Source organism: Lissotriton helveticus, chromosome 4_1 (genome assembly GCF_964261635.1).
Source record: "Lissotriton helveticus chromosome 4_1, aLisHel1.1, whole genome shotgun sequence".
NCBI classification, from domain to species: Eukaryota; Metazoa; Chordata; class Amphibia; order Caudata; family Salamandridae; genus Lissotriton; species Lissotriton helveticus.
This window is the reverse complement of record NC_136063.1, coordinates 1,630,962,241-1,630,984,085: the sequence shown is the minus strand read 5'-3', so window position 1 is coordinate 1,630,984,085 and position 21,845 is coordinate 1,630,962,241. Positions and strand designations below refer to the sequence as shown.

The 21,845-nt window shown below is 45.3% G+C and overlaps 1 pseudogene; it reads left to right on the top strand.

Moving 5' to 3' along the window:
* Positions 1-8,997, top strand: part of LOC144828191 (thioredoxin domain-containing protein 5-like) — a 51,931-nt pseudogene extending 42,934 nt beyond the window's left edge.
* Positions 8,998-21,845: the final 12,848 nt, after the last annotated feature.

Here is a 21,845-nt window from a genome sequence, read left to right as displayed (position 1 = left end):
CCTTGAAGCAGACACTATAGAATATTGCTAAAATCCTCATGATTTGTGAGGCCCCAGGTCATTACACACATGACCTTGGTGCCCGATAAAGTATGTTTGTGAAATCTTCCTTAAAGTTTATAAAGCTCTGTTCAAGCCATGCCCTGTCATTTCCGGGACCCGAAGACACATTCACACTAGAGTCCACTGTCTGACTTGCACATTCAGCAGCATCAGGTACCCAGCGTTCACTCACTCACTAGTTACTCACTAGTTGTCACTTTCCTGCCCACTGAAGAGTATCCCGACCACTCTCCTAGTAACTCAGCAAGTCGCTCTCTTGTCCCCTGACACACTCTCTCTCTCATCACCCAGTGGCTCGCTGCGTAAATGTAAATGTGTTGGACTTGTATTGGACTTGTAAAGCGTACAGCTGCCCGTAAGCGTCCCGGCGCTGGAGACCGCTGGGGAACCCGTCCTGGCTTTCCCTGTGAGATGGTCCCTTCTAGGTATCTCCAAGGTGAAACCAGGCATCCCCGGCGTCTGTGGGGGGCCGTTGTAGAGATGAGGCAAGCTTAATGCCCAGAGTTGCCGAGTGTGATCCCTGGTTAGAGTAGGTACCGAGGCGAGAATTGTCGAGTCCGCTGACCCTGGTCCACGACCCTGCCGCGTCGGGAATTGAACCCTGGTCCCGGGCCGTTCTCTGCTTTCCGGGTCTGCCGCCTCTAACCAGTGAGCCACACAACTCCACCTCACTTCAGAGGAGCAGCTCTCCTGACACACCTGGCCAGCTGCCAGCATTGAGGGCAGCTCTGCTTCCGCCTCAGACTGAACTTGCAGCTCTCACCCCGAAGGGTGGATCAGGCGCAGCTGTGGAGGACGGGAGCTAGAGAGGGATACAAGGGCAGGATGAGGATCAGGGACCAATGAACTCTGCCCTCATTCACCACCGGGGGTCACCTCCTACTGCCTGTGAGGAGAAAGAGATGAGCCAAGAAGTGGCCCCTGGCAGTGCCTTTGGCCACTTGGTACCACTATGAGGCACTTGTGCCGGAAGACTCGTGGCTCACACGACAAGAGATAACATGAGCGAAGAGACAACTTCAGTTGGAACAGCTGATAACACTGCTCACCGGTCTAGTGTGTGTGAGGTGGGTGGGGCGGAGGTGTTACTCAAACCCCATTTAAAAGATGAACAGTGGCTTAACGGCTAGGACGGCCAACTTTGGTAAACAACGGGAACAGCGAGTGCACCTCCAGACGCTAGGGCTCTCGGGCTAGTTACGCTTTATAACAAAGTAAGTGAGCCTCTTTGCACTGTGTGCAACGGGAACAGCGAGTGCACCTCCGGACCGGCGCGACGGAAACATAAAAAAACAAGCTGGAATGACAATAAGTACACACCGTGCGCCTCGCTCCAGCCGGAATTACAAAAAACGTCCTCACCCTGTAATTAAAGGAGATAGTAGCACGCCGCCAGTAAACAATCCAATACTGGTGGGTGGGGCCAAAACGAGATAAGGCGGCAACAAGGAAGGACTAAGAAGCCTCATTTACAATCAGAAGCCAGCGTTTTGCATGGAAGATGACGCCAGCGAATGAGAAAGATGGGCGGGGCCTCAACTCCACCTCCGAGAGCTTCGGAATCTGTATTGATTCCAAGAAGCCCTTGTATGACATGATCAAGCCCTGATCTTTGGACTGGGTAAGAGTGGTCTGCTTAATTCAGGCACTCTGTTCATCACCACCCCCTTTTCTGAATCATTTTGTCCACCATAAGCGTGGAAGGGTATACTCAGATGTGAGTCCCTTGCTCATTGCACCATCAGGATTCAAGCAAGCCGGGCCGACGACGCCTGAAATGGCAGAAACCGGTCCCCGGAAGCTTGTTTCCTTCCCAGTATAAGAATTGGCTTGGTAGTTTGGTTTGCCCTGTTCCCATCATGCACTGGGACAGGAACAGACTAATTTGCATATAGCCAAGTTCTGAGCTGGGATGGTGCAGTGAGCTAAAAAACGGTGATGGATCAAGCCCTGATCTTTGGACTGGGTAAGAGTGGTCTGCTTAATTCAGGCACTCTGTTCATCACCACCCCCTTTTCTGAATCATTTTGTCCACCATAAGCGTGGAAGGGTATACTCAGATGTGAGTCCCTTGCTCATTGCACCATCAAGATTCAAGCAAGCCGGGCCGACGACGCCGGAAATGGCAGAAACCGGTCCCCGGAAGCTTGTTTCCTTCCCAGTATAAGAATTGGCTTGGTAGTTTGGTTTGCCCTATTCCCATCATGCACTGGGACAGGAACAGATTAATTTGCATATAGCCAAGTTCTGAGCTGGGATGGTGCAGTGAGCTGAAAAACGGTGATGGATCAAGCCCTGATCTTTGGACTGGGTAAGAGTGGTCTGCTTAATTCAGGCACTCTGTTCATCACCACCCCCTTTTCTGAATCATCTTGTATGACAAGAGCAGCGCATGCGCTGCTTTCGCCAGGCTGAGACCTAAAAAGGGAGCGGGGTGGATTGCTTAACACACAGGTCAGAGCACAGACTAAGGGAGAATTAGGAGGGAAATTCAGGTAGTCACATCCAATTGCAAAACAACAGATTTTAGACCACAAAACCCACAATGCAACAGGAAAAATTAGACAGTGAAGGACAGGTAAAAACTTCAATTTTTAAACAAAACATGGGAAAATGATGCTGTCACGGGTAGAGGAAATCACTTTTAAATTTCAGGAAAGAGACAGCACAAAGTATGCCTTCTTACCACCTCCTGGTGCTGGGTTCACAGCAATCTTCGGCATAGGGAAGCTGCAGCTCACAAAATGGAACGGAACACTGCTGAGGGCAATTTCTAACTCCTTGACACTATGTTTACAAGTTAATCTTCTATATTACTTAAACCTATGACTGGTATCCAAGCACTCAGTTTCTTAAGAAACCTACTACAATACAATGCTCTGTAAAAAGGAAAATGTCCATATTATTTCTAAATATGTGTAAATTGGTTTCATACCCAAGATTTATGCAAAAAGCATTCTAAAATGCTTTAATATATTTTAAATTTAGAAACAATGAACAGGCCATTGTCAACAGATCTCAATAGTTTTCTGGGAATAAATGACACAAAGAAGTGGTTCTTCAGATAGCGAGTGAGCTTAAGAATGATGATGGATTAAACCCAGATCTGTTGACTGGGGGTGAGTGCTTACAATGTTCAACACTCCGTCCATCATCCCCTTTGGTTTTGCTTTGTACTTGGAGAAGCGTGGCTCAGTGGTTAGAGGCGGCAGACCCGGAAGCTGAGATCGGCCGTGGACCAGGGTTCGATTCCCCACCTGGGCGGGTCTCGGGCTCAAAAATTCCACGGACTTGACAATTCTCGCTCCGGTGCCTACTCGACTCACGGGGTCACACTCTGCGACTCTGGGCAATAGCTTGCTTAATCTCCACTCTGGCCCCTCGCGGCGGGATGCCTGGATTTCACCCTGTGGATACCCTGCCGGGGTATCTCACAGGGGAATACCAGGACGGGTTCCCTAAGCAAGCGCCTTGATACCTTCGGGTGATACGTGCGCTATATAAGTCGCAATACATACATACATACATACTTCAGATAGTAGCAGGACACTGACCAGATAGCACCATATTATTAGTATTATTATACTGTCATTAGATGTAACGGCTTCTTTTAAAAAAGAAAAATGCTGTATATTTCATGGATTATTATGTACATATTTTATTTGATGTATTGCGTTTCATACTATTGTACAATGCCCTCCAGCCTGTCTGTGCATTAGAAACGTTTAACAAAAAGAAATAAATACAAATTGGTGCCTCGTTGTCGGCCAATAGTTTTGAACTCAATCACATCAAAATAAGAAGGAGTGAATTCCAGCTTTTTTTCTGTTTTTTTTACAGACAAATGAATCTATCCATACAAATGGAAGAAATTGACAATAAAAAAGTGCCCTGCATATTTTTGGATTTGATTTTACTCTCTGTAGCCAGTTGAGCTGTCACACGGCCTAAAACGCGGTATTGAAGCCATATTAGTGCCTTATATGCTGATATATTGTATCCCTGAGCAGCCGTGGAGAGAGAAACGGAGGAAGAGGGACGCGCGACTCGAGTCTCCCGGGTTGCTTTCCGGGCTGCTTTTGCTTCTGGCCCCCGATTCACAGCCTCCAGCCCCTGTCTCACGGCCCCTCCGCTACTCGCTTCGTGACATCGAGGAGCTGGGCTGACGAGCTGAAGAGGGGGAAAGGGAGGAGAAGAAAAACGCGGAGGCCCTTGCAGGGCTGCCTTGACCCGCAGCATTCACCCCTCATTGCTTCCCCTGCTACCTTTTTTGCCGGGATTACTCGCACATTGATTCTGTGCGAGTGAGCAAGGAGGATGCCGCTCCTCAACCACTAGGGCCCCCCCCCCATAGCAGCTGACACCGAGGAGACATCCAGGAGCTGGGGTGAGGAGAACCCCTCGTGTCGCACCCGGAAAAGAGTTCTGCAACTCAGGCCCCTGCAGCAGACGGCAGCCAGAAGCAGGTGAGCCGCAGCCGTGTTACGGCGGAAAAAAAAAGGGTGCCGAGTGAGCAGCGGCGGTGCCGTTGTCAGCGGGCGGCCCCGCAAGCGGCCCTGCAAGCATTTTTCCCACCTTTGGTGTGCGGTGAGCAGTGCACGGCGGGTAGAGAGTGGGGGAGTGGGTGAGAGTAGTCTGCATCTCCCCCCATCTTCCCCCCTCCATTCTGACCTTCTGCAAAATGGAGTGAGATTGCTCCTTTACCTGGCGAGGTTGGTTGGGTTGGAGCGGCTGATTCAGGAGAGAGCCGGAAGAAGGAGTTTTTTGCCAACCTCCAAGGCTGAGGCAAAGACTGAGGCTCAACCCACAGAAGCAAGCAGCAAGAGCAAGAGCAAGAGGAGGAGGCACCACGAGAGGCATATACAGACACACACCGGAGGCACGCACCAGTGGTTTATGCCCGGTGACAGACGGAAGCAGCAACATAATCAACATAATCACACAAATACCATAGTAATTAGTATAGGATCTAGCTCCATCAATCAACGGTAACTGACTTATGCCTCTTCCACAGCAAGACTCCATTAGAAAAAAAAAAGATCACTATGAGATCCGGGAGATCTAGGGATCCTTACGTACCCCTGAACCCTACCAAATGATCTAGGAGAGAAAACAAGGGCAATAAGAAATCCAACACAGACTCTATTAGTGCTGGCAAAGAAGAACTGAAGAAAGGGGCGGTGGAAGGCGAAAAGGAAGGAGGAGGAAATGAGCGGCTCATCCCCCTGATCCCCTTTCTCCCAGGTCATCTCAGCCCTGACCTTTCACGAAAACTTAAAAGGGCCAAGCTTCCAACCTAAAATGTATACAAAATTCTCATTCATAAAGGATGCTGGTTTGGTCCTTTGTTTGAACACCCGGCAACCCAACAACCTGCCAACTCCGATACTACCGATACTACCGGTTTCCTATGCATCGGAACAAGGGATTCAGACAGAGCAAATGAAAGAGCCAATGAGAGGGTTGAAGAGAAAGCCCCCTCCAGAGGCGATGGACGACGAAGATGGAGAAGGAGGGGGGGAGGAGGAGAAGAAGAAGAAGACAGCGATGACAGGGATTGCCCAGACACTCCACAGACTGAAAACCATAGCAGAAACTACAACGAGCCCCACAGAGGGGTGACTCTTATGACGACCATCAGGAAGCGGGACCCCCACTCAGACCCGGGCTCAATCCCGGCCCAGGTGCATGAATTAAAAACAAAGGCATCCATGAGCAAACAGCAAGACCCTACCCAGAGTGCCCTGAGCATAGGTTCTACATTAAACTGGACCCAGAAGGACACCATCAAACCACCGGGAGGAAATCGCTCTCCAGAAGACTGGCTCAACATCGCCAGATACTCTGAGGAAAACTCAGGGATGCAAATGGCTCCTAAGGTGCCTAGCATACCTGACATATCAGAAGCCCCAGTTACTCTGACATCAGTACCCAGCACATTAAGCAATCTGAGGTCCTGTAATAAAGGCAGGGCAAGGCTTCCCCGGTCTACCACAGGACCTTATGTCAGGGAAAAACACACCCTCAACACAAGATCTCAGGCAAGTGCAACCAGAACTCAGCAAGTGCACAAGGTCGATTGCAGACCAAGATGATAAAACAAAGGGGCAGTGTTTAGCCGGGAACCTCTCCACGGCAACGGAGCCGCACTAGCTTCAGGCACAAGCCCACCATCCGGCACAGCTTGAGCAATCCCTAACCCCTCCTCGAGGTCACCCTCCAGTGCCGGTCAGCTCAGTCTCCATTCCACCAAAAGCTTCGGATCCAGAGGCCTCCTATCCCACGCAAGAAGAGTGGGAAGAATTAGTCGCCTTTTACACCTCACCGCCTCATGTGGTCCGAAAAGAAGCTGCAATAAGCCAAAATGCAATGCCCCGCACCTCAGCACCATGATCCCAACACCGCAAGCTAAGGCAAACATATGGGAATCGCTCTTGCATACAATGCAACTGTCTGGTAATGCCATCCAATACCAATTGGATAAAATAGACCTCAAGTTAACAGTTCTACACTCACTATCACTCTTTGTCTCCAACATTGATAATAAGCTAGCTGAACTGAATAATCTGGCTAAAAGAGCACAAGAGGAGACAGCATTCATACAATCAAACTGTCCTGGCATAGCAATAGTGGATAAGTTGGCTACACTCCCTGGAGCAATGGATAACCTCCTTACAGGTATCAGGGAGGCTGTCAAAAACAGTTCACCAACGGGCCAACTTGAGAGGAAAAACAGTGCATGGCAAACAAACAGCAGGGAAACTCTGACACCATCTGAGGAGCTCTTCCCCCAAATTCAAAAAGAAAAGTTGGCAAGGGAAAAGGAAAATGCAACGCTATCAAGAGCACAAGGACATACCAGGGAAGGAGAAACCCTATTATCAGCAAACAGTGACCCAGCTCCCACTCGGGGACCCAACCAAAAGGAGGCCCGCCGGATCATGGGTGCCCCCCAAAGCGGGGTAGAAAACAAAGGAGGAAGGGCCGCAAGTTAAAGCTAGGCACTCTGGTGGAAGGCAAAGTTAAGAACAACCAAGTCAGAATTCTGCTTCCAGACCTAACGCTTGACAAGTCGGCTCTAACGAGCCCTGAGACAGACATGGAACTGGACTCATGCCTCTTCCCCAATCAGGATCAGAGGCACACGATCCGAAGGAAAAAGAATTGGAAAATAAAGACTTGTAACTCGACAACTCCAAAAAGAGTTGACGGCCCCGCCCTGAGGAGCAGCGTAAAAGCTATAAAATCTAATACCGGCGAGGGTCCGAACGAATGTGAGGAAAAAGCCATTGTTAACCTGAGCGCCACAAGAAGCAAAAAAACATCCCCCAATGTAGGCAACGGGGCGCAATTAGACCATCCCCCAGAAGCCACATCAACAGGATGTCCTCCAAATCAGGCTTTAATAGGAGCTGATGAACCAAAGGCCCCTGACCAGAGAACGCCAGCAGAGGATTCCATCAGGGTTGAGACCACCCCCACAACCCCGCATAGCAGTCCTAACAGGATAAAGGTGCATTCAGGCAATCCCACAATTTTATTAATCCCGGAATACACATCAAGGGGCACCTTTGATATCCTGAGCAGGGGCAACATTCTACGCTTGCTAAACTCCATTGATAGCTTAACAAACATATCCACCAAGGATCTGGACTCAGTGGAATTCACAGTATCACCGGAACATCCAGGGGTGGAAGTTACCAAAACAGTATGGGCCACAACAGAGTTGGCTGAGAGCGTGCTCAATGAACAAGCGAAGCTCAATAGCTGGGGCATAATACTCCGCCCTTTTGTAAAACCTAGATATCCAGATCCCTTGGCATGCGACTTCTTTCATCGGAACGCACAAAATCAGGCCAACCAGGACCCTCATTCGCTCTCTGTACTGCGAGGGGCTTGCAGCACCACCCCGGTCAGTTTAGAACAACAAGAACTAGGCGTTAGAAGGCAAAACCCTGTGAAAGAGCGAACTAATTTAGACTGGACATGGTTGTGCAGGACTATAAATAACAAGCCGGAAAAACATTGACATGACAAGCCCGTAACTGGGAAACCTTTCAAAAGCTTTAAAATCTGCTCCCGGAACATTAACGGCATTGGGGATAAGCTTACGGACTCGAAACTAAAACTTTACATGCATAGCTTCGACATTATAGCCCTGCAAGAAACTTGGTCAGACTCTCCTCCACTACTTGCAGGCTTTACCCTGAACGTTACTCCCCCAACCCAGTCTGCAAGATATGGCCACAAAAAAGGAGGCCTTGTCACATACTGTTCATTAAAAAGCATGCGTGCAGTAGTGCCGCTACCATACAATCTAGACTCTCTGAATGCAATGCAAGTATTACGAATTTCCATTCAAGACCAGGGAAAGAAGGAGGAGATAATTCTAAGAAACCTTTACCTACATCTCGAGGTAAGAAGCAAGGAGCCCTGCAATTGAAAGAAGAGCTCATAAAGCTATTAACTACAGAGAATACAAACAGCCTGATCGTTAGCGGCGACTTCAATCAGAACATGCTCAATAAATCGGCAACGGAAGTCAGCACTATTGAGGACCCATTTGCATTGGAGCAATATTCTCAGGACAATTCTTCAGGGGGAAGAGGTACAAAAGTAGCACAGCGACTTTTAGTAACACTTGAAGAACTTGGTCTTCGAGCGCTCAATGGGAGATTCCCAGGGGATCGTCCCCAAGCAGCAACATTTCATAGTACAACGACCAGCTCAACAATTGACTTTACCTTCCTCTCGGGTAATTTGTTTCAAGCGATAACTGATTTCCACATCGGTTTACTCGACTACAGCGATCACTTACCACAAGAAGTGACACTACAGGCCTTTACAATACTAAGACCAGTACGCGTCATTGGGCATGAACTAGTCCATACAGCAAATGATAGGCGTTTAAAGTGCAGAACAGATGATCCTTAGGGCCTCCTGCTCTATGCCAAGCAAGTACTTGGCGAAGCCCAAAATGAAACAATGGACCTAATCGCCAGCTGGGAGAAATTTACAGAAATATTATGCAAAAATATGGGAAAAACACAGAAAAAACCAGCATGAAGGAGGGGGCAATGCTGCCAATCAAACGCGGTATAATAATCACGCTTTTACAAACAATGTTCACCTAAAAAATCAAAAAATTCTCATCGGCCAAAAGCTACGAAGGGCAATGACTGACCCTGACGCCAAGGACGAACTGAGGTTGTTAAAGTGGGATCGCAGGAGGCTGGTCTGGTGACTTAGGCGAGAATCAGAAGAGTCCCTGTGGGCCAAACTCTTATATGACGCCAAATCAAACAACAGAGCCCAATTTTGGAGAAAGATCAATAATTTGTCCATGGAGAGGAGTCAAGGCATTAACTCCTTTTTCCCAGAAGATGCCTGGATAACCTTCCTTAGCATGCACTTCAAGGGCACTGATACTAACATCCAAGGAATTTCCAAACTCACAAACAGCACCGAGGACCACTTAATACTCAACCGTGACTGCCATGAGCCCCGGCAGCAAGACCAGACAATTGTAATTAAGTGTGCACTGATCTGCAACACAATTTCAAAGGGAAGACGCGAGGGGGCTCCGGGACCAAATGGGATCCCACCCATACTGTTCAAGCAAGATCCCGAGTTTTGGGCAGCTGCCCTCAAAGCAATATTTGTCAAGATTCTGCAGACATCATTAATCCCATCATCATGGAGGGGAGCCATTATTTCGCCCATCTTCAAAAAGGGAGACCAAAGCGACCCAAAAAATTATCGGCTAGTGACTCTGCTCGATAACAAGGCAAAATACTTTGCGGGTCTGCTTCTAGAGGAACTGTCATCCTGGGCAGCTGATGTCTCAGCAATCCCATACAACCAAACAGGTTTCTGCAAAGGTATGGGCACAACTTCTAATATCTTAGCACTTTCTTTACTAATTGATGCAGCCCAAGAAGCGAATCATCCACTCTACCTGTGCTATATTGATTATAGCTCGGCTTTCGACCATGTCGACAGAAACCTTCTGTGGGAAAAGTTACATAAGCTGTACATTCCCCCGCTGCTTTTAAATCAATTAATTCTCCTACATAGCGAGACATGGGTGCAAGTTAGGCTGGGCTCCGGCAATCATCTTTCAAGAAAGATTCCAACTTACACAGGAGTAAAACAGGGCTGTGTACTTGCCCCAATACTTTTTAATCTCTTTATGGGAGACCTATCCACACTGTTGAATGATTGCAATTCGCACGCTCCAAAGCTAGGGGGCTCACAGATGTCAAACTTATTCTATGCAGATGACTTGTTACTCATCAGCCGGACCCTGGTCGGCCTCCAGCGGCTGTTGGATATTACCTCAAGATATTCCGCTGCTAATAGACTTACCATCAACCGTGAAAAATCAAAAGTTATGTGTATCAATCTTTCTAAAAAGAAAGCTTCACGAAACGGGCTCTTGTCATCCAGAAAGCTAGAAAAGGTTTGCGAATATCGATATTTGGGGGTCATCATAGACCGCAAGGGCAATTTCTTGCCGCAACGCAAAGCCATAAAAAGGAGAGGATTAACCGCTGCGGCGGCACTCAGAAACTTAAAAAACACAGTTTCTGGCCCAAATTTACCTCCACTTATAAAGGTAATACAGGCAAAGCGAATCCCAGCCATCACTTATGGCAGTGAAGCTATGAGAGGGAGCGATGCTCTTCTATTAGACAGAACAGTGGCAAAAGCACTACGCATGATCTTCGGCCTTCCAAGGTATTCATCGCCTGCTCAAATGAGACTAGAGTTCTGGCTACAAAAAGAAGAGCTGGCACACAAGGGAGCCTATATAAAAACCTGGCACAAACTAAGCAGGGGAGACCTGAATACCCTAAATGCCCTCCTGTGGAAGGAACTTCAAAATAAAGAAACATGCCCGGCAAGGAGGTATTTGGAGGCAGCCATTGAGGACCTTGGCTTACAGCAACTCTGGGTACTCCCAGTCTCCACAGTAGCCTTTAAAAAGGTGGTCAACAAGACAGTTCGGAAGGAATCATTGCTGCAGAACAAAGCCACCCTAACAGAGCGGGCTCATGGCTGGCTTACAGTTCAATCCCACATCATGCCCTCGCCTCAAACCTATCTGCAGACAGGTTTTAGTAAAAAAATAAAAGAGAAATTCCTGAAATTTCACCTAGGGCAACTGCCATCAGCGGCCCATCTACCTCCATGGCTACGGCCACACTCACCAACAACATGCCGACTTTGCGGGAATGGCAAGGAAAACATAGCCCATTTGATCACTACCTGTACGGAGCTCACCCAAGATCGACGCGTCTTCCTGCGTCCACTTTTTAATTTCTGCAAGATACGGACCTGCAGGCAAGCAGTATTAGCTTGCTTCAAAGGGGATGACATCCAACTGAGCTGCCGCATGGTAAAATTTCTTGAAACAGCTGAGGCCCGCTTCAAAACGTTGAAAGAACCAAACAAATCGAGTAGTACCATAAACGGTCCGATGGATGAGTTCAACGGTACCCCAGAAGACCAACCTCTAGAGTGACACCTTTGACTTTCCCTTACACTGACTAGTATTGAGTACACAATAGGGACATCACGTATTGTTATTATAATTTAACTATTTTTCTCTGTACTTTAGCCTTTTTTATCCCCCCTTGGCTGGCAGTGAAGAAGAATCTAGTTCTTAAATTGTTTTTAAGATAATTAGACCGTTCAACAAGATGTTAAGCCTCCTTTAATTGTGTTGCTGCTATTTCACCACGTATTCTTGTTTCCTGTTTTTTATGGACGGAACTTTTGTTTTAACACGTTTAAATCTGATCTACGTTTTATAAATTGAATCGCCTTTCTTCAATATTGTAAAGGTTTTAAATAACCATGCACACTAAAGTATTATTATTATTATTATTATATGCTGATATTGTGGTGGTAGAGATACAAAGCCTGTGGCTGTTTACGACTCCCAATACGTTTTGGGTGGTCACATTTTGTTCTCTATTCTTTGTAATGGTAATAAGCAAGGCAACAAGTTAAAGACTTCACTTATAGTAAATAGTTATTGCTATTCAAAAAATGCAGTCTTCATATTGTAATTCATATATATTAGGTATACAATAAGATATGCACCTTCATTTTCAGGTCGGGTTGAAAGAGACATATTTATATTTTTATATGAAAGGTGTGTAAATGCTTCCAATTGAGACATCTGAAGTATCTATGAGCACAGGATTTACTAAGGGCCATTTTCCACTTTTGCTGTCTACATGCAAGTATTGTGTCTGATAACAAGGTGACTTGATGTATTCTATAGGTGCTGATATACTAATAATAACCAGCTAAAACATGTTCTTGTGAGGTAGGCAAGAGGGGTTCAATTCATTATTATATGGAGAGTAGAAAGCAGTTTACTCTTGCTTCATATCTCTAATGTTTGATTGATTCACAAAGCTTATTTTGTTTTTCAGTAGTAGGTCTTGGAAATCTACACTACTTGAAAATTTGAAGGAATGCACCCGGATATCATAATTCAATTTCAGGTGGATTTTCTGCCACAAAAAATCTGCCAGTTTATCATTAGGGAAGTAATGCATTTATTTTGCTGGATTTCATCTAAATGTTTTACCATATGTACGACAAGACCTCTCATTCTAAATCCGTATTTAAAATGAGGGTGATCCCTTCCACCGTTCCTCTTTGTACACAAATATACATCACATTTTTGTTGTCTAATATTTCAGATATTTGTAAAACTGAGGAACTAGCTTCCAAATATGTGTGAATCCGATAAAGTTTGGTTTTGTGGGTGTTCACAAAAGTTTAACTATCTCATTCCTCCTCCTTTCTCAATGGGAAATCCCCCCCCTATGTGGAAGTTTCCATTTGAATAAGTTTATTTCCAGTAGGAAAATCCTGATTCTCTTAATCAAGATTTAAATATTAGGAGTGGCGATCCACTTTTACCTTTGTCCGTTTTGCTTGCTAAGATTACCTATGTAGTAGAAACAATCTCACAAAAAAGACAACTGTGGTTAACCTTGTCATAACCATACCTGGATCTCCATTTTGTCCTCTCTTCCCCTATGCTCCTGGTGGTCCTGGTAGACATCTGCATGCTATTCTAAAGGAGTCCTTCAATTTGTTCCTCAAACAAGACGATCCCAGCAGCACATTTCCTCTCTAACATGTTGCACAGGCTTGTCCCCAGTCTGAAATGAAGGTGGTTACCAGAAAAGTGCTATCTATAGAGCACAGTCATCTCTGCTACACCCATGTGCAGCTTCGTGTTGGATATTGCAAACATTCTCGACCAACATACTGGTCAAGAGACCAAAAAGGGGCCTCCCAAAACCACGGTCAGCATATGCAGGGCTCATGAACTGGTGTAGATTCCACTGCGCCAGGAAAATGCTTCTCAATCACAGTTGAGAATCCAGGTGTTTTAGGTATGCAAATTGAGGTAGGGAGCTTGGAGGAGAAGAGACCCTACCACATGCAGGAACATTTGTTCTTAGGGAAGGGGTGGACTGGGAGTATGGAATGTGAAGCGGATGTGCAGGCTCCCTTATGTACCCAGGGTAGCCTTGCACAACGCCAACCACAAATTTGAATGCACACACACATGTGAAGTCTAATGACATCCAACACATGCACTCAGTCAGACATGCACATCAGACCTTCCACTGAACCACAAATAAACACAGTCATGCACATTCACCCATCATACGTACCTCACACAAAACTGAGGTGAAGGACTGTCCAGGTGAGACTGAGTGGACCTTTTACCTAGGGAGGGCATTAGACATCACCCAATGAAGGTTATAGGTAAAAGAAAAAGACCATCCCTTCACTAAATCATCCTGCCACCATTTCCTGTTTTTCATAGCCCGGGAGAGAGTTCAGTAGCCTCTCTTTGAAAAGAAAGGTGCACTTTGGGTACCCCATTGATCTCTGAGAACAGCAAGTCAATCTGACTTGAGTGAACATTCAGGACTGCAATTTCACAGAAAGAAACTAGATAGGAATCACAGAGATGCAACAGAAGGAAAGGAGGCATGCGATGAACTTTCTGTGACACTTTAATAGCTTTTCTGGTACCAGTCTAAGGACTGCTGATTCTAACCAGTGAGTATAGTTTATTGCTGCATTGTTAACATTGTTATCTGAGACTGGGTTTGAGTTTGACAGGATATCTTTCAGTTTGTCAACATTAAACTTTTTTCATGGGCAAAACTTGAGGGTTCTAAATGCATTGGTACAAGGGCGTTTATTGGGGGGGGAGGGGGGGGTTTAGGGCTCAAGGGAAAGAAAAATGGGCTTGTGGTCCAACCACACTTTAGGCAGGAACTTGTCCATGCTTAGTTCCTGATTATTTGTAAATACTCCATCCAAAGTGTGTTTTGCCTGATGAGTGGGTTCCTCTATTAACTGCTTAAGGTCAAAGCTCTTAAGATTATTCCCCAAATGATTCATGTCGGAGTTGTTTGTAAGCTCTAGCTGAAAGCTAAATTCTCCCACAATCGTGAAGCTAGAATATTTTACACATGATTCCATGATGTCGTGAATCTTTCGGATAAAGTTGCCCCTGGGGCCCGATGGTCGGTAGATCAGTAATCCCTGAAAAGTGTATGTGTTGTTTGGTTTCAAGCTGAAGCTAAATGCTTCACATTCCAGAAGAGGGATGGGCTGAAAGTTTGCTTTATTCGAGTTACGATAAACAATCGCAATTACCCTACCCTTTTTGTCTACCCGGTCCAGTCTTTCAATATTTTAGCCCATTGGAATGGCAATTTTGAGATCTGCGTATGAGGAGCTGTCTGCCCAGGTCTTTGTAAGAAATATGATGTCCGGTTTATGCTGGGTCATGAAATCAGCAAATTCATATATGTTAAGTACTACACAGGAAACCGCCGTCACCGAATTCTGCCTTTCAATTGTCCCTGCAGGGAATGTCAGAAAAGTAGCTTGACCTTGCTGAATGTGGGAGTCTTTGTTAAAAGCAAAGTTACATGCTTGACATTTATAACAGTCTAATTTGTGCTCCAATTATGGGTATGGCAGAAATTGGGCTTGCCAGCATTACATAGTGCCATAAGAGCTTCTCTAGAATACCTTACAAATGGGGCAGGGGGCCTGGTGCCGTCCAGGCGCGGACTTGTGCAGATGGGCTTGCCTTTGGCACGCCAGCGGCACGAGCAGGCCTTCATTGGTTTTTATTCCCTGTGGCGTTGTAGGCTAGACTGAGGTGCTCACTGTTGTCTTTCTCTGTACAAACGGGTCACACCTGTGGCAGACCGGAAAGTCAAGGGGTCGTGTGAGGTAAGTTGTGCTTCTGGATAAAATGTGTGGTACACCCCTAATCAGGATAAAAGTTTGAACATAATAAAAAGACACAAAGGGCCATGGGGTAAAAATAAAACCAAAGCCAACCTAACTACTTCGGATGCTTAAAGGGCAAGAGGTCCTACGGAGAAAATAGCAGCAAAGCACACCTTAATGCATCGGATCATCGCAGGTTCTTACTGTCAGTCACTCGAATCTGCTTCTATTTGTTTGTCACTTGTTCTGCTTCTATTTGTTTGTATCTTGTTCTATCTCTTCTTCAATGGTTTCTATTCTGTGATCTGTCTTTGACACTCTTTTATTCCTTCTCACGCTCTCAGGCCATCCAATTTGGATCCAACTTACATCTTCACACCCATTTATGACAACTGTTGCATCTTCATCTTCACTTGCCACTTGATCTACAATGCTTCTGACTGAAACAACTTGATTTGCTCTGGAGGCAGTTTGAAATATGAACTTTTGCTTTCTGATTTTCTTGAGTTTTAGTTTTTTGTTGTGCATGTTCTTATTATTGTTGCACAATTCGAACTCCATCCCCTCTGTATCCACGTAACAAACTTGAGTTTGACAATGTGGGTCAATTTCACTTGGTGAGAGCTAGAGCATTCTCCATAAGCCAAACCTTTAAAATTGTCCAGTACAAGATCATCAGATGAAGGTGAAAGTCCAGTCACTTTATTAAGTGTGCTTCTTAAACTCACCAACAATAGTGGTAAAGGATCAGGCCATTTCAATGATGTCAAGTTACACACTTTGGGAAACTTTGATTTGAAGTACAAGTGATACTCCAATTACACCTGATGTTTCTGGTCGATAGTGGGAGCGCGGAAATCTCATAACATTTTTATAAGTAGCTCCATTAAAAACGTATTAAGGGAACTTTCAATATCTATGCCTCTTCGTGCCGATGAATAATTGCCACTGTATTAAAATGGAGCACAATCCAAACACATCTCTGAAATAAACATTGTCTTCAACTTTAGATGTTCAGTCAATAATGAGAGGTTTGGTGACATTTTAAAAGTGTATCTTCTCTTTCAGAGATTAGTCTGTATTTTTGTCTTTTTATTCAGATTAGTCAAATAAATCAATATACATGCATACAAAATAACAGTGTGTTCCACAAAAAAATAGTTCCTATCCTAATCTAAAGGGTCTAACCTTTCCAAGCAAGAACCCATTAAGAGTAGAGTTCCTTTTGGAAAAGAGCAAGTACATTTTTAGAGCAAAAGGCTGATAGCTATGAAGTAGGTCTAACTCCCCTTAAAGAGGAGTTCCTGAAACTTTGCCAAGTTCCCTAATAGCTGCAGTAGCAACCGTTGAAACAAGTAAAGGAATTATTCCCAGCAGAAGCTATGATCGGCATAAGATAAAAAGTCACCTCAAAAATTGCAAGGAAAAGAAATCACTGTTAGCAGTAACTGAGGGCAATTCAGGTTAGCACAACAATAAGGGACATGGCAAGGTAGGTGTGCATAGAATGCCTTAACTGCTCCTACACAGAACTGTGCATAGAGACTTGGAACCTCAGTGAATTAGGGTGTACCAAATCTCACCTTAGTATCCAAAATCCCCTACCAGACTAGCAATCAGTGTCTCATTGGTTCTTCCATAACCCCAATGATTAGACAACCCAGAACATGGACTTAGAACACCTCAGGAAACGTGGAACACATGAACACTCTTTCGTTATACTATCATACCAGTCCAAAACGAGGAGTAAATGAAGACAAGTGCAAGTTTGAAATATTTATTTCTAATGCCGTGTTCTCAAGCGCAGTATCTTAGCTAATACAAGCAAACATATTATAAGCAACAAGGTTATCAGCATAGTTACTATTCCATAATATACAAAGGGAGAAAGCATGTTAAAATGCGAAAGGGAAGAAGGCTAAATGGCACCTCAGTCTTACCCTCCCTTGCTAGTATTAGATTATATCTACAGAAGGTCTCTTTGGGTTTACAAGGGCGGCCCCATACCTCTGGTCTTAGTAGAAAGGGATCACATAATTTTCTACACCAGCTCTCTGCATGAGAATGTTCTCCAAACTGTGTGTGCATGCTCTGCGCAGTGCATTATTAAACGCGCCAAAATCAGAGGTGGCCACAGCTGCATATGTGTTATGTCTAGGACGTGCGCTGATCAGACCGAACAACAACCACGGTGTTGAAATAACCTTGTAGGCCTCGGCACTCACTGTTCAGACATAGCTTACCAAGCAGGGCTGATACTATAGGAAAACATATTATTCTCGTGTGAAGCAAAATATTCTGCTAGACTCTAAACATTTATAATATTGTGTGCTGTGTACAAAAGCAGCAGAGAGGAAAAATGGCGTTTAAACTTCTAATAAGCTCATGCTAACTTAAACACAGTGTAAAGGCAAAGCCCATTTCCATGACAGAAGGATCTTCCGATGATCCGTCACCTTCTCCTAGTATTCCCAAAACGCTTTTTTTCGATGCGGACACGTAAATGTTGATTCTTAGGGCTGAAACACCATAACAAAAATATGTTTTTGGTTGAATTTGTTGTTCTTCAGGTAAAAGTTGTATTATTATATTAAGTTTTACACAGAAGACAACTTCACAAACATTTAGTAAAAAAGAGAAAACAACATTTTATAATTGTACTAGTCTATTTTACATACAGCAGTAGCCGTATTACTTCTTAATTTTCAGTCAGTCTTAAAAAATGACATATGTAAGCTTCAAACCTGAACACACGTAATGAAAATACAAATGAGTTACCAGGCAAGGTTGCTGTGCTTTGGGCGAAATTTTGCATTGGCATCTCGATCTAATGCCTGGTGAAAAAAAAAATATATATATATATTTTTTTTTTGCTCTAGTCAGCTGATGCAAGTCTTTATCCTAAATTGCACTGATCCTCATGCAATATTGTAATCACTATATATTGGCGAAAAATTTCACAGGCACTCGTGCAATATATCCAATTGGACCCTTGCCTTTCCTGTGTGTTCTGCAGTGCAGGCGATGCGGAGCGCGAGCCTGGCGTTAATTGGCCAAATAAATTCTGCCAGTAAAAATATTGGGAGTTTGCATGGACATTGAACAGCCTCGGATTGGTAACGCGGGCATTCGGGCAATGCCCGAGGGGCCGGTGTCTGAGTTCCTGCGGTGGGCTGCTTTTTTGAGCAGTCTGGGGCCGATTTGGGCGGTGTGTCTATTTTCGGAATACAGCCACCGGCCCAGTGGGTGGCTAGTGGCCTTTCTGCAGGCAGATGGGCGCTCATTACCACCCTCCCTCCTCCCCTCCCCCTGCCACCAACACCGCCGATCCCCCACCCCCGGTTTAGCAACAGGCAGAGGTGTCACTCCCTCTGTCTAGCTGGCCGGCCCATTAATGTATGCACATACTGTGCGGGGCAGGGGGCTTCACTAGAAGTGGCCTCACTTGTTTTCAGGTGTGTTTCACTAGTGTAAACTAATGCGTGCATTTTTTAAGCCCCCTCCTTCTTTTTAATGCAATTACGCTGAAGCAGTGATTTGAGGAAAGACATTATGCAAATGGGGGCCGATTTTTTTTTGTGTGCCCGGGCCGATTTTCAATCCCAATCCGACCCTGACATTGAAGCCTGGAAATATCAAGAAACAAATTCAAACTGGAAACGTCTAGAATTCGGCAAACACTTATCTTAAGGTCATGCTCTCCAACTTAACTTATATTATTGTTAATATATGAATGGAAAAATATTTAGCTTGTAAAAAGTACTAACCAAACGTTTTTGTTAGCAAGGTACTGAGAGCTCCCTATCCCTCTCTGTTTCTCTATGCACCCGCACCAATATTCGAGAATTAAGGGAGTTTTCCGACGTAGTTTTGAAGGAAGGAACCTGGCGCAAAAAACGTCATTGCTGCTTAACGAATTATAGACATGTTTTTTTCTGGTGGTATTTTACGGCCAGACACAAGTTCGAGCCAAGGTGACACTAATAGTGCCTTTCATTGACAGCCACAGTGGGTGGTCCCAGTCGAAAGGATTTTCCGGAGGGAGACCCCCCAATCAAGCAGAGCCCAGTTTGCTGATAGATCGTTGCATGCACGTGTTTGAAAGATTTTTTAACACCATGCTGACCAGGGCTGGATGCCTCCACAATAATGTATTCAGGAGACGTGCCACATTCAACTAAGAGGAGAGAAGCGTTAGCAACGCTTATCTGCTGCCCTTTCGGTATAAACAAGGTGAAGACGTGACACACGAGGTAGTCGTGCAGTCTTATTTCTCACACATGGAGTGTGTTGTATTTGTTCTGTGTCTCCGTGGAAGCTCACACCGCTGCCAGCGGTTCCGTGACTGTTCTTAGGGAACCTTACTCGGCGCTTCTCCTGTTACACACGTGTTGTAGCTCACTGAAGTTAGGTGAACAACGTTTCACGATTTAAAAAAAGTCTAAGTGATTAGCTTTGGCACTATAAAAGGACCTTTCATGCATCTCTTTGCATTAAATATACAGGCAATCGTACCTAGCCTACCCCAGCACTTGCCCTAGAAGCCAAATGCACAAGTACGTGTGCTTGCACCATCCATTACTTCCAGCGGTGTGCTATAAGTGGAGAGTCTGCTAGTCTAACCTGAAGAAGCATTGATTCCAAAAGATGACTGATGGAAAATCCATAACATTTCAGGAACCTCTGCTAGCTCAAAGGAGGAATTAGACCCTAGGGGGGCCTGGAGCAGGAAATGCTATATATAGGAGGCCAATCAAGGCCCCTTCTTTTAGACCAGCAGTTAGGCAGGGGATGGGGCAAAGGACAAGGCAAGCCCAAGGGCTACTGTTATTGTGATCGCCCAAGAGAATAACTGACAAATACTACAGATTGGATTACCCTCAGTATGTAAAAAGAGCATGATTGATACAATATCGTTTGGTACCATTGGTTCTATTTTGCTTTTAAAAAAAAAAGAAAGTTTTTTTCCAAACTCTTGCGTAGCAAGCAAAGGTCTCTTACATCTACCGCTCCCCCACTTATCCATCAGTCCCAGTAGCATCATTTTGGGCTCAGGTATCACCAGCCTTTCCGCTATCTCGGACAATATATTACATATCTTACACCAATATCTTTGTATCACTGGGCATTCGCAGATCATATGAAAGAAAGACCCCAGTGCGACCCTACATCGCAGGCATCCTGGTTCAAGTTTACTGTTCATTTTGCTCAATCGTGAAGGGCTGTAGTACACCCAGTGTAGGTATTTGAGTTGAATCAGCCTCCGTTACATGGACACCGCGATAACCCTGGGGCCATTCTCACCTTCGTCCAGCTCTCCTTTTCTTAAGTACCCATATCATCCTCCCATCATTCCTTTAGAGCTATCATGGGGTCAGGAGTGTTATTTACTAGTGTTCTATAAATCTTCAAAATCCCTTTGTTACCCAGGGGGCCCATTGTAGCATAGGTCTCAAATAATGGTGTTATGATCCGGGATGGGCAGCAGGCCATCACAGTGCTGCTTGAGGGCATGCCGCAACTGAAGGTAATGAAAAATGTCAGTTGTTCATGTCATGTGACTTTAAAGGTACTGAAAGGAGCATATTGTATTGCCTTCCCAAATGTCCCCTAGCTTGGAAATGCCTATAGATTTGGGAGCCTTTTAGAGTTGCTGTGTGATGTAGCCATGTTCCCAAATACAGGGGTGCTTCCCCAGTTGGTATCAGCGTGTGATGCCACCTAATTATTGACGTCACAGTTGCCGGGGGAAGAGTAGCTAGTGTATATGACCCATTTAAGAGACCCAATATATTGTATTGCTCAGGGTTCTGAAGTTCCATACCTATCGCAGGGTCTGTGCGGTCTGCGAATAGCCAATCATTAATTGGACTGATGTGGCTGGCCCAATAGCATAGTTGTATGTCTCCGATCCCCAGTCCCCCATCAAATGGTCTCAGTAAACATTTGCAAAAAGCATCCTCGGTTGCCCTCCCTTCCATAGAAATTTCACTATTGCTGTTTGCAGAAATGAGAAGAACTGGGAAGGCATTGTATGGGGATGACTTTGGAGAGTGTAGAGTCATCGGGGAAAGGCTCCCTACCTGCTACCTTGAGGAGGAGGGTTTACCGTTTATCTATATCCTGCTTCACGCAGGCGATCAGGGGCACAATATTCTTTTCCCATGCCCTCTACCTAGTGTGAGTGAAGAGCATGCCAAGATATTTGAAATGTTGGTCTGCCCACTGAAGGGTGGTGGTTAGTCTGATGTCACATTGTGTGCCAGTCAGAGGCATGTATATAGACTTGGACCAGTTCACTGTGAGGCCAGATGTGTGGGCATAGAGGGAGCATTTGCATCAGCTGGGGCAAGGAGGTCTCAGGATTGCTCATACATACTAGGGTGTCATCTGCGTAAAGCGAGATCCCATCTTCCACAACCCCAGGCCACTGAACACCGCTGAGCTAGGCACCGCATCTCATATACTCGGCCAGGGGTTTC